Source organism: Globicephala melas, chromosome 18, assembly GCF_963455315.2.
Source record: "Globicephala melas chromosome 18, mGloMel1.2, whole genome shotgun sequence".
Taxonomy (NCBI): Eukaryota; Metazoa; Chordata; class Mammalia; order Artiodactyla; family Delphinidae; genus Globicephala; species Globicephala melas.
In genome coordinates this window covers 51,202,088-51,214,250 of record NC_083331.1, presented here as the reverse complement: position 1 = coordinate 51,214,250, position 12,163 = coordinate 51,202,088, and positions in this window count along the sequence as shown.

Sequence of the window (12,163 nt, the reverse complement as noted above, 5' to 3'; positions counted from 1 at the left end):
TTAGGTTGCTTCCATATCTTAGCTATTGTAAATAATGCTACTATAAACATTGGAGTCCATGTATCTTTTTTGTGTGTGTGTGTGTGGTACACGGGCCTCCCACTGTTGTGGCCTCTCCCGTTGTGGAGCACAGTCTCTGGACGCGCAGGTTCAGTGGCCATGGCTCATGGGCCCAGCCGCTCTTCAGCATGTGGGATCTTCCCAGACCGGGGCACGAACCCGCATCCCCTGCATTGGCAGGCGGACTCTCAACCACTGCACCACCAGGGAAGCCCCCATGTATCCTTTTGAATTAGTTATTTCATTTTCTTCAGAGATATGCACAGGAATGGAATTGCTGAATCATAAAATAGTTTTATTTATACTTTTTGAGGAACCTCCACACTGTTTTCCATAATGGCTGCACTAATTTACATTCCCACCAACAATGTACAAGGGTTCCCTTTTCTCCACATCCTTGCAAACATTTGTTATTTGTGGTATTTTTGACGACAGCCATTCTGACAGGTGTGAGGCAATATCTCATTTTGGTTTTGATTTGTGTTTCTCTGATTAATGTTGAGCATCTTTTCATGTGCCTGTTGGCCATCTGTATGTCTTTCTTGGGAAAATATCCATTCAGGTCTTCTGCCCATTTTTTTAATCGTTTTTTTTTTTATATTGACTTATTTGAGCTGTTTATATACTTTGGATATTAACCCCTTATTGGTCATATCACTTGCAAATATTTTCTCCCATTCCATAGGTTATCTTCTGGTTTGTTGAAGGTTTCCTTTGTTGTGAAAAAGCTTTTAACTTTAATTAGGTCAAATTTGTTTATTTTTAATTTTGTTTCTTTTGCCTTAGGAGACAGATCCAGAAAAATATTGCTACAATTTATGTCAAGGAGTGTTCTGCCTAGGTTTCCTTCTAGGAGTTTTGTGGTTTCAGCTCTTATGTTTAGGTCTTTAATCCATCTAGAATGTGTTCTGTATTTGGTGTGAGAAAATGTTCTAACTTCATTCTTTTACATGTAACTGTCTAGTTTTCCCAGAACCATTTATTGACAAGACTGGCTTTTCCCCATTGTATATCCTTGCCTCCTTTGTCATAGAGTAATTGACTGTAAGTGTGTGAGTTTATTTCTGGGATCTCTATTCCATTCCATTGATTTCTGTGTCTGTTTTTGTGCCACTACCATACTCTTTTGATTGCTGTAGCTTTGTAGTATAGTCTGAAATCAGGGCGCATGATACTTCCAGTTCTGTTCTTTCTTAAGATTGTTTTGGCAATTTGGGGTCTTTTGTGTCTCCATACAAATTTTAACATTATTTGTTCTAGTCTTTTGAAAAATACCATTGCTATTTTGAGAGAGATTGCACTGAATCTGTAGATTGCCTTGGGTATTATGGTCATTTTAACTATGTTAATTCTTCTAATCCATGAACATTGTATATCTTTCCATCTGTATGTGTCATCATCAATTTCTTTCATCAGTGTCTTATAGTTTTCCAAGTACAGGTCTTTCACATCCTTAGATTTATTCCTAGGTATTTTATTCTTTATGATGTGATTGTAAATGAGATTGTTTCCTTAATTTCTCTTCTGATAGTTCATTATTAGTGTATAGAAATGTAATAGATTTCTGTATATTAATTTTGTATCCTGCAGTCTTACCTAACTCACTGAGGAGCTCTAGTAGCTTTTTGGTGGTGTCTTTAAGATTTTCTATGTATAGCATTGTGTCATATGCAGGCAGTTTTACTTCTTCCTTTCCAATATAGATTCCTTTTATTTCCTTTTCTTGTCTGATTGCTGTGGCTAGGACTTCCAATAATATGTTGCATAAAAGTAGCAAGAGTAGGCATTCTTGTCTTTTTCCTGATCTTAGAGAAAATGCTTTTAGTTTTTTACCACTGAGAATAATGTTAGCTGTGGGCTTATCATATATGGTATTTATTATATTGAGGTATGTTTCCTCTATACCCACTTTGTGGAAAGTTTTTATCATAAATGGATATTGAATTTCATCACAAACTTCTTCTTCTATTGAGATGATCATATGATTTTTATTCAGTTTGTTAATGTGGTGTATCATATTGATTGATTTATGAATATTGAACTATCCTTGCATCCCTAAGTAAATCTCACTTGATCATGGTGTATGATCCTTTTTATATATTCATTGAATTCTGTTTGTTAATATTTTGTTGAGGAGTTTTGCATCTATATTCATCAGATATATTAGCCTGTAACTAACTTTATTTATTTATTTATTTTGTAGTGTCTTTGTCTGATTTTGGTATCAGGGTAATGGTGAACTTGTAGAATAAACTTGGGAGTATTCCCTCCTCTTCAGTTTTTATAATAGTTTGAGAAGGATACGTATTAGCTATTCTTTGGTAGAAGTCCCCTGTGAAGCCATTAGGTCCTAGAATTTGTTTGCTGAGAGTTTATTACTAATTCAATTTCACTGCTAGTGATTGGTCTTTTCAGATGGTGAATTTCTTCCTGGTTCAGTCTCAGAAGATTGTTTATAGAAATTTGTTCATTTTTTCCTATGTTTTCCAATTTGTTGGCATATAACTCTCCATAGTATCCTCTTCTGATTTTTTTTGGGGGGGGTATCTCTGTGATATTGGTTGTTATTTCTTCTCTTTCATTTCTTATTTTGTTTATTTGGGTCATCTTTTTTCCTTCATGAGCCTGGCTAAACGCACATCACTTTTGTTTATCTTTTCAAACGCACGTCAATTTTGTTTATCTTTTCAAAAAACAGCTCTTGATTTCATTGATTTTTTTCTATTGTGTTTTTTTCTCTATTTTATTTATTTCCTCTCTGATCATTATTATTTCCTTCCTTCCGCTGATTCTTCTTTTTCTAATTACTAGATGGTAAGTTAGGTTGTTTGAGATTTTTCTTGTTTCTTGAGGTAAGCCTGTCTCACTATTTACCTCCCTCTTAGAACTGGTTTTGCTGCATCCCATAAATTTTGGAAAGTTTTTTTTTTTTCCTTATTTTTCTTGAGGTATTTTCTGATTTTCATTTTGATTTCTTCATTGATGCATTGGTTGTTTAGTAGCATGTTGTTTATTCTCCACTTGTGTCTTTGCAATTTTTCTTCCTGTAATTCTAGTTTCATATCATTGTGGTTGGGAAAAAATGCATGATATAATTTCTGTCCTCTTAAATTTGTTGAGACTTGTTTTGTGTCTAGCATTTGATCTACCCTGGAGTACATTCCATGTGGACTTGAAAATAATGTATTCTTCTGTCTTTGGATGGAATGTCCTGTAGATATTAAGTCCAAATGGTCTAATGTGTTATTTAAGACTACTGTTTCCTTATTGATTTTCTCTCTGGATGATCTGTCCATTGATTAAGTGGGGTGTTAAAGTCCCTTAGTAATATTGTATTATTGTAAATTTCTCTCTTTATGTCAGATAGTATTTGCTTTGGATATTTAGGTGCTCTTGTATTAGGTGCATATATGTCAATGAGTGTTATATCCTCTTCTTGTATTGAAACATTTATCATTGTATAATACCCTCCTTTGTCTTTTGTTGTAGATCTTGTCTGTTTTCTCTGGTGTAAGTATTCCTACCTCAGCTTTCTTGTCATTTCCATTTGCATGAAATATCTTTTTCCATCTTCTCACTGTCAGTCTGTGTATCTTTAGCTCTAAAGGGAGTTTCTTGTAACCAACACATAGATGGATCTTTTTTTAAATCCAGTCAGCCACCGTATATCTTTTTTTTTTTTTTTTTGGCTTTTTTTAAATATAGTTGATCTAGTTGATTTACAATGTTGTGTTAGTTTCAGGTACCCAGCAAAGTGAATCAGTTGACCCCACAACTTTTGATTAGAGAATTTAGTCTATTGGCTTTTCAACTAGTTTTTGGTAGGTATGTACTTATTGCCATTGTGTTACTTTTCTGCTGGTTTTTGTAGTTCTTCTGGTTTTTTTCTTCTTTATTTAGCTTCTTCCCTTATGGTTTGATGATTTTCTTTAGTGGTATGCTTGTGTTCCTTTCTCTCTAGTTTTTGTGTATCTATTATAGGTTTTTGATTTGTGGTTACCATGGGTTCATATATGTTGACCTATGTCTGTTTGTTTTAAACTGACAGTCACTTAAGTTCAAACACTTTCTCCGTTTTTTATGCCCCTCCCTCATGTGTTGTGTTTTCGATGTCATATTTTACATCTTCATGTTTATCCCTTCACTGTTTTTTGTAGTTATAATTGATTTTACAATTTTTTTCTTTCAGTCTTCATACTAGTTTATTTAAGTGGTTTATCTACAGCCTTTACTATACATCTGCCTTTACTAGTGGTCTTTTTCCTTCCCTATACTTACTTCTGTTGTGGCCTTTTCTTTTCTACTTAAAGAAGCTCCTTTAACATTTATTTTAGGGTAGGTTTAGTATTGATGAACTCTTTTAGTTTGGGGTTGCCTGAGAAGTTCTTTATCTCTCCTTGAATTCTAAATGATATTCTTTCTGGGTAGAGTATCGTAGGTTGCAGGCTTTTCCCTTTCAGCAGTTTAAATATATTGTGCCACTCTCTTCTGGCCTACAAAGTTTCTTCAGAGAAATCAGCTGATAGCTTTATGGAGATTCCCTTGTATGTGATTCTTTGTTTTTTTCTTAATGCCTGTTTCTTAATCTTTAACTTTTGCCATTTTAATTATGATATGTTTTGGTGTGGGTCTGTTTTGCTTCATCTTATTTGGGACTCTCTGTGCTGCCTGGAACTGGATATGTTTCCTTCTTCAGATTTAGGAAGTTTTCAGCCATAACTTCATCAAATACATTTTTGCTTCTTTTCTTTCTCTCTTCTCCTTCTGAGACCCCTATAATGAGAATGTTGGTACACTTTAATGTTGCCTTAGAGGTCCATAAACTGTTCTCATTTTTTAAATTTCTTTTTTCTCTTTGCTGTTCTGATTGGGTGATTTCCATTATTCTGTCTTCCAGATCACTTTGGCCTTCTTCTGTATCACCTAGTCTGCTGTTAATTCCTTCTAGTGTGTTTTTTTAATTTCAGTTATTGTATTCTTCATTCTGGTTACTTATATTTTCTAGATCCTTGTTAAAATTCTCACTGTGTTCATGTATTCTTTTCTGTAATTCAATTAGCATTCTTGGTAGTAATGCTTTGAACTCTTTTTCTGGTAAATTATCTATTTCTGTTTATTAGTTTTTTTTTTTCAGGTGTTTTCCCTTGTTCTTTCATTTGAAATAAATCCCTCTGTCTTCTCATTTTGCTTAACTTTTTGTCTCCTTTCTCTGACTCATGAAGTGGTGTCCTTGTGTGGGACCATTCCTATTTAGTCTGCATGTGCCCAGTGGCTTCGGTGTGAACTGGACCTTCTCCTCTGCTCAGTGACCAATAATGCCCTACTGGGGGGCAGTGTTTGGTTTGAACTTGCTGGAACAGAAGCCCTGAGTGTTGGGGCCAATCTGGCTCTGTGCCCTTTATGTGTGTGGTCTGTCCCCTCCTAGCATTGGCACCTTTCCCTCAGAGGAGAGCAGTGCTGGAGCAGAGGGGCAGCAGTAGGTGCTTAGTATGGGTTGAGGCATGGGCTGTGGTGGTCCTGGCACCAGAGTCCCAGACTTCTCTTGCACCCTTGCCTTCTTGGGTGCTAGCAATGGCTGCCATTGCTCTGTTCAAATGCTGTTCTGGGTCCAAGCCAGTTCTGTCACAACCTCACATTCCTCTCAGTTGCATCAGCCCTCACCCTAGTGTGGAGCTGGGCCATGGAGCAAGAGGGGTGAGAGCAGGTGCTTGGAGTGGGTCAGGGCACAGGCTGTGTTAATCCCAGCACCAGTCAGTGTCCCTGACCCCTCTTGATCTGTTGTCTCCTTAGGTGCCGGCAATGGCCACCCTTGCCCCATTCAGATGTTCTGGGTCAAATTTGGCTCTGTTCCTCATAACTATTCACTCCTCTCAGCCACAGCAGCCCTTATCCTAGTGCAGAGCTGCACCATGGAATGAGAGCGGTCGGGGGTGAACTCGGCTCGGGTTGGGGCACCTGCCAGGGTTGCAGGAAACTGGTCAGAGGCCTGGGCAGTTTCAATCTGCTTCCTCCACCTTGTTTTGGGAGTGAGCAAGTGTGTTTGTACTCTTCACAAGTGGAGTCTAGGTTTCTATGGCCTCACCATCAGTCCCACTCTTTTTTAAACCAGCTAAGGGGACTTGATTTCCCAGTGTCAGATCCAAGGGCTGGGGTGCCCAATAGGTGGTTCGCACTACTCCCCAAAAAGTATCTCCACACCCATGGAATTCCCCTCTACTCTGTGTTCCATCCCAGGGGTGCAGATCCCAACCTGATCACATCTCTTCCCTTCCTACCCAATTCCATGTGGATTTTTCTTACAGCCTTCTTTTTTTTTATTTTCGGTACATGGGCCTCTCACTGTTGTGGTCTCTCCCATTGTGGAGCAACAGGCTCCGGACGCGCAGGCTCAGCGGCCATGGCTCACGGGCACAGCTGCTCCGCGGCATGTGGGATCCTCTCAGACTGGGGCACAAACCTGTGTCCCCTGCATCGGCAGGTGGACTCGCAACCACTGCGCCACCAGGGAAGCCCCAGCCTTCTTTGTATAAGAGTCTTTCTGCCAGTCTCCAGTTTGTTTTCAGTGAGAATTGCTCTATATGTAGAAATATTTTTGATGTGTTCATGGGAAGAGGTTAGCTCTGTGTCCTCCTACTCCATCTTTATCCCCGTCCTGTGTCCTTCAATTCTGAATGTCAGCTTTGCTGGGTAGAGTATTCTCGGTTGGAAGGTTAAGTGAGTGTCATGATATATTCAGTGTCTTCTAAAATGCTGCTGATAGTCTTATGGAGGCTCCCTTGTATATAACAAGTTATTTTTCTCTGGCTGGTTTTAAGATTCTTTCCTTGTCTTTAACTTTAGACATTTTAATCATAATATGTCTTGACGTGGGCCTTTTGGGGTCATCTGATTTGGAACTCTATGGCTGTCCTGGATCTGAATGTCTATTTCCCTCAGTCATTATTTTTTCAAGTATGTTTTCTGCCCCTTTGTCTCTTCCTTCTCCCTGTGGGACCCCTTTAATGTGAATGGTGGCCTGCTTGATGTTGTCCCTTAAGCTATCTTCACCTTTCTTTTTTTTTTTTTTTCTTTTTTAGCTTCTCTAATTGCTGAATTCCACTGCCCTGTCTTCAGGTTCACTGATCCTTTCTTTGCGTCGTCATCTAGTCTGCTTTTGAGCCCCTCTAGTGTATTTTTCAGTGCAGTTATTGTATTCTTCAGTTCTATGACTATTTGGTACCTGTGTTTTCTGTCTCTTTGAAGTTTTCACTGGGTCCCTCCATTCTTCAAAGTTCAGTGAGAATCTTTACGATTGTTTTTTTTAACTCTTGATCAGGTATCTCACTTACCTCCATTTCCTTAAGGACTTTTTCTGAGGCTTTACCTTGTTCTGTGTTTAAAAACTATTCCTCTGTTTCTTCGTTTTGCTTGACTGTGTTTGTTTCTGTGCATTAGATAAAACAGCCATCTCTTCCAGTCTTGAAAGAATGGCCTTGTATAGGAGAGGAAACTTTTTGCTCAACCCTGCCCTAGCTCTAGGTTGTCACTCAAACCTTTGTGATTGTCCAAGCCGCCTATTTTATTTTTAGCAGCTCCCAGTAGTTATGGGTCATCAATGTCCCAAAGAAGAGGATCTAAGTTAGGACCTCAGTTCAAGCTGATTGAAAGCTAGACCCTCAGGCAGCAGCTTTTAAAGTATGGAAATATATACAGTTCTCTGGGATCACAAGCGTAAGTCCTGCTGGCCACCAGAGCCAGGTGACCTAGAAGTGTCCCCTGGGGGCAGCCACAAGAACCAGGGTGCCAGAGGAATGTACAAGCTCCTTACTGGAGATACTGGCAAGCTGAAGTAAGGCAGAGGAGGAGTGCAAAGATGCTTTCCATCAGCCTTTATTTCCTGAGTACCTCAGTAGGCTGTTTGATATGTGCCTGCACCTCATACCAAAGCTCCAGGACGAACAAATAAGCCTCTTTCACAGAAAGACTGGGGGTGTATTTCACTTGCCTGTGTAGTGCCCTGAGGGTGGTAACTGGCCAAGAACTATGTCTCTGATTGTTACAGTCCCATGGGATCCAGGAATGCAAGCCCTCCAGCCAGCAGAGCTAGGTGATCAAGGGCATCCCCTAGGTGGCATCCATAAAAGCTGTGGCACCAGACCTAAAAACCAGGGCACCAGGCACGTGTAAAATCTTCCCTCTGGAAGATACTGGCGCTCTGGAGCACAGTAGAGGGAAGAGTGTGAAGATGGTACCCAACAGCCTCCTTCCCCAGAGAATACCCCAGCAGGCCCCCAAATGTGTGTTAAATTAGATGCCTGCCCCTCAAGCTGATGATTTAAGATAAGCAAATAAGCCTCTTTCACACAAGGTCTGTGCACCTCTCGGCCAGCTGCTCTCACACTGCTTCCTGGGGCAAGTCAGTCTGAGCACATGAGCCCTTTAAGAGCCACTTCTCAGTGCACTGTAGCCTTTTGGGTCTCGTGGACATAAGCCCCACTGGTTTTCAAAACTGGTATTTCGGGAGGTTTTCTCTGAAGTCCAGGTCTTAAGAGTATGGGTGCCCAATGTAGAGTTCAAACCTTTTTTTCCTCAGAGAGAAGCTCCCCAGCCACTGCTGACCACCATCCTCCTTTCTGTCCCGATGTATGTGACTAATCTAGGCATCTCATATAAGTAGAATCATACAGTATTTGTCCTTTTATGTCTGGCTTATTTCACTTAGTATAATGACCTCAAAGTTTATCCATGTTGTAGAATGTGTCAGAATTACCTTTCTTTTTAAGGCTGAATTCCACTGTATGGAATTTTATTTATCTCCAGATGACCACTTGGGTTGCTTTCACTTTTTGGCTATTGTGAATAAAGGTGCTATGAACATGGGTATACAAATAACCTGATCGAGTCCCTGCTTTCACTTCTTTTGGGAATATACCTAGAGGTGGCATTGCTGGATGTATGATAATTTTATTTTTAATTTTTGGAGGAACCTCCATAATGTTTTCCATAGCAGCTGCACCATTTTACATTCCCATCAGCAGTGCGTAAGAGTTCCAATTTCCCCACATCCTTGCCAACACTTGTTTCATTTTGTGTTGTTTTTATTTAGTTTATAAAAGCCATCCTAATGGGTGTGAAGTGCTATCTCATAGCTTTGATTTTCATTTCCCTAATGATTAGTGATGTTGAGCATCTTTTCGTGTGGAAGAGGCTCCAGAAGAAAAATGTCTTCAGGGAAAATGAAGAAAAAATGGGATTAATAGATGCCTGATAGATTTGACTATGTGGGAGAAAAGTATTTACAGAGCTCTGTGGACTATAAAACACTTAGCCACAGGTTCGAAGAACTCTAAGAAATTTTTGTTTTAAATGAAGCAGTTGTTAACTCCAGGAAAATATAATATATGAAGTCAATAAATATTGTTTAGATTAAAAACTTGTTTAATTATATTGGGAAAATGGAGGGAAGATGCGAAAGAGCGCTGGTAGCTGTGAGCAGTGTTCACCAATGTTCCCAAATCTCTTCCACTTCTTGGACTCAGAATAGCATGTTTCATGCTTCCTGTGCAGCTAGAGAGGCCGTGCGGGCAGCTCTGGTCATATTCTGAGGAGATGGCACGTGCCCCTCTCAGTGTGGAGCACTGAAGTCTTGGTCTCTGATTCTCAGTTCTCTCTCCCTGCTGTGATGAGCTCTGGCGCCCCCTGTTGACATGGCCGTGTTATAAGAAGGGGCAGAGTGACTACCTTTGTAGCAAAACCCTCCTCTGACTCCATTGGACCCTAGAGTGCACAGGAGTAGTCTGAGATGTGGGGATTCTTTGCTACTGCAAGATAATCTACGTCAGGGGCTAGGAAACTTTCTATAAGGTGTCACAAAGTTAATATTTTAGGCGTTGCCACACATAATCTGTTACACACGCTCTTGTTTTTTTAAACAACTCTAAAAATGTAAAAATCATTATTAGCTCATAAGCTGTATGAAGATTGTACGAAGATGGGCTGTGGGCCAGGTTTGGTAGTTTTCAGACCCTGATCTAGATGACTGTAGTGGGTACCGACCGCAGATCGGCTGGGTCTTTGAAGCTGGGGAAGACAGCTATGTCGCCCAACACAGAAGGCCAGGAAGTCTGGGGACTTAACACCCACTGACTGATGGGAGCTGGTGAATAAATATCTCAGCTCTGTGTGGGAGACCCTAAGGAGTGTGTTCACACTGTTTCCTAGAATATCCTTATGGGCTTAAGTTCCAGCAACGGGCCAAATAAATCCCCTTTAGTGCTTGCTTTCCCGGTTCTTCCCTGATTCCACTCACCTACAGCATGTCCTGTACCTCCCAGTTAAACTGCTGACTTTTGTCTAGAATCCGCCTCTGGGGAAAGTCAAATGAATATATCTATCCCTAGTAGCACAGCTATTAGTGCAGGCATGTAGTGCTTCTGTGCCACGGGCTTAAGAGTCAAGCAGTGAAAGATGAGGAAATGGCATCGGAGTGAGAAAAGTGGTGACCCGTGTCTTGCCCATGTTACGGCAACACATCTGTGATAGCTTCTTGGCTAGGAGGCTGTGGAGAGCGGACCACAGCCCTCACTTGCCTCTAATCATTGGATGCTATGTTCCCTAAAGTGAATCTGCCAAGTGCATGTGCTAAATTGGCTTAGCTCTGTTTAAAGTCTTTTTAGTAGGTGACCAAGCCCTGCCTATCAGCTTCTCCACGTCTCCCATGTCTTTCCCTTCCGGTCTGTCCGATGTCCACGGGGCAAATACAGTCGTCTCCCGGGTGGATGTGAATATGGTGCTCCGTTGCGGGAAGCTCCCTATACTGCAGAGGACAGAAAGCTAAAACCCTCAAACCTCAGGCTTTCTTGCTGCGAGAATTCCAGATGCAGTCAGGGGCCCACTGATCAGATGCTCTTGCAGGGAAGGGTGACAGTTCGGGAACGTCTGACATTTTGTGGGCAAGCTGTGGAGGCACTGGCTTTATTCTGTGGCAGCGTTAGCAGAAGTCCCTTATCTGGTCACTACTTTCATGTGTGGGACACATGGGGACCCCTGTGGTCCATCTGCCTTTTGTTGGTACAGACCTGGAGGGCATGGTGACACAGCCTGGATGCAGCGTCCTGGTCTCTGCAAGGGCAGCGTGGTAGTGGAGCTAAGGGTTCCGGGGCAGCTTCTCATTCCCCTCTGCCCCATCTCTGGCAACGTTAGCCCATCTTCTGGTCTGCGATGCTGTGTGACGAGCTGTTCTCAGAGGCCTATCCTGGGCTGGCCCACCTGTCTTGCCAATTGTCTTATAGGCACTAATTTCTTCCATCAAATCCCTTCTGCTTCAACACAGCTAGGGTAGTTTGTGCCCCGCACTGAACCGGGGCTAACACGGTCTGAGATGGCATTCTTGCCTTCCAGTCTTCCCTTGGAGAGAGCCCGCATCCCCGCCCTGTTCTTACTTTGCATGGGCTAGAAGGCCCTCCCCACATTAGCTCCGGCCCACGCCTTCAGCTTAGTTCCCTCCGGCACTCCCTTGCACCCTGCAGGCAGCTGAATGAAACAGTTCACCGGATTGGCCACGCCAGTTAACACCTGTTCTTTGCACACTCCGTTTCCTCGCACATCTTGCCCCTCTACCAGGAACGCCCACCCCAGCTTTGTGCTTGCTTCCACCCTTGGCTCTCTTTAGTCCTTTCTCCATAGACCATGAGTTTTAACTTCACATTTATTCAAGTTATCTTTTGGTTCAAAGCCAGGGTCCAAATCCCAGCTCTGGCCCCTAATAGCTCTGTGACCGTGGGCAAGTTGTTTAACCTCTCTGTTCCTGAGTTTCCTCATTTTCAAAATGGGGATAATAGAAAGACAGATACCATATGAGCTCACATATATGTGGAATCTAAAAACCAACCACAAAAATGAGCTCACAGATACAGAGAACAAACTGGTGGTTACCAGGGGCGTGGGGGGGGGGAGTGGGTAAAATGGGGTCAAAGGGTACAAGTTTCCAGGTATAACATAAATCCTGGGGATGTAGAAGAAATAAATGGGGATGATAACAGTGCTTCCTTCCGTGGGCGTTTTAGCTGCGCTTAGATTTGTTATGTCTGTCTGGCAGCTCTTCATCACAGGGCCACAAACTACC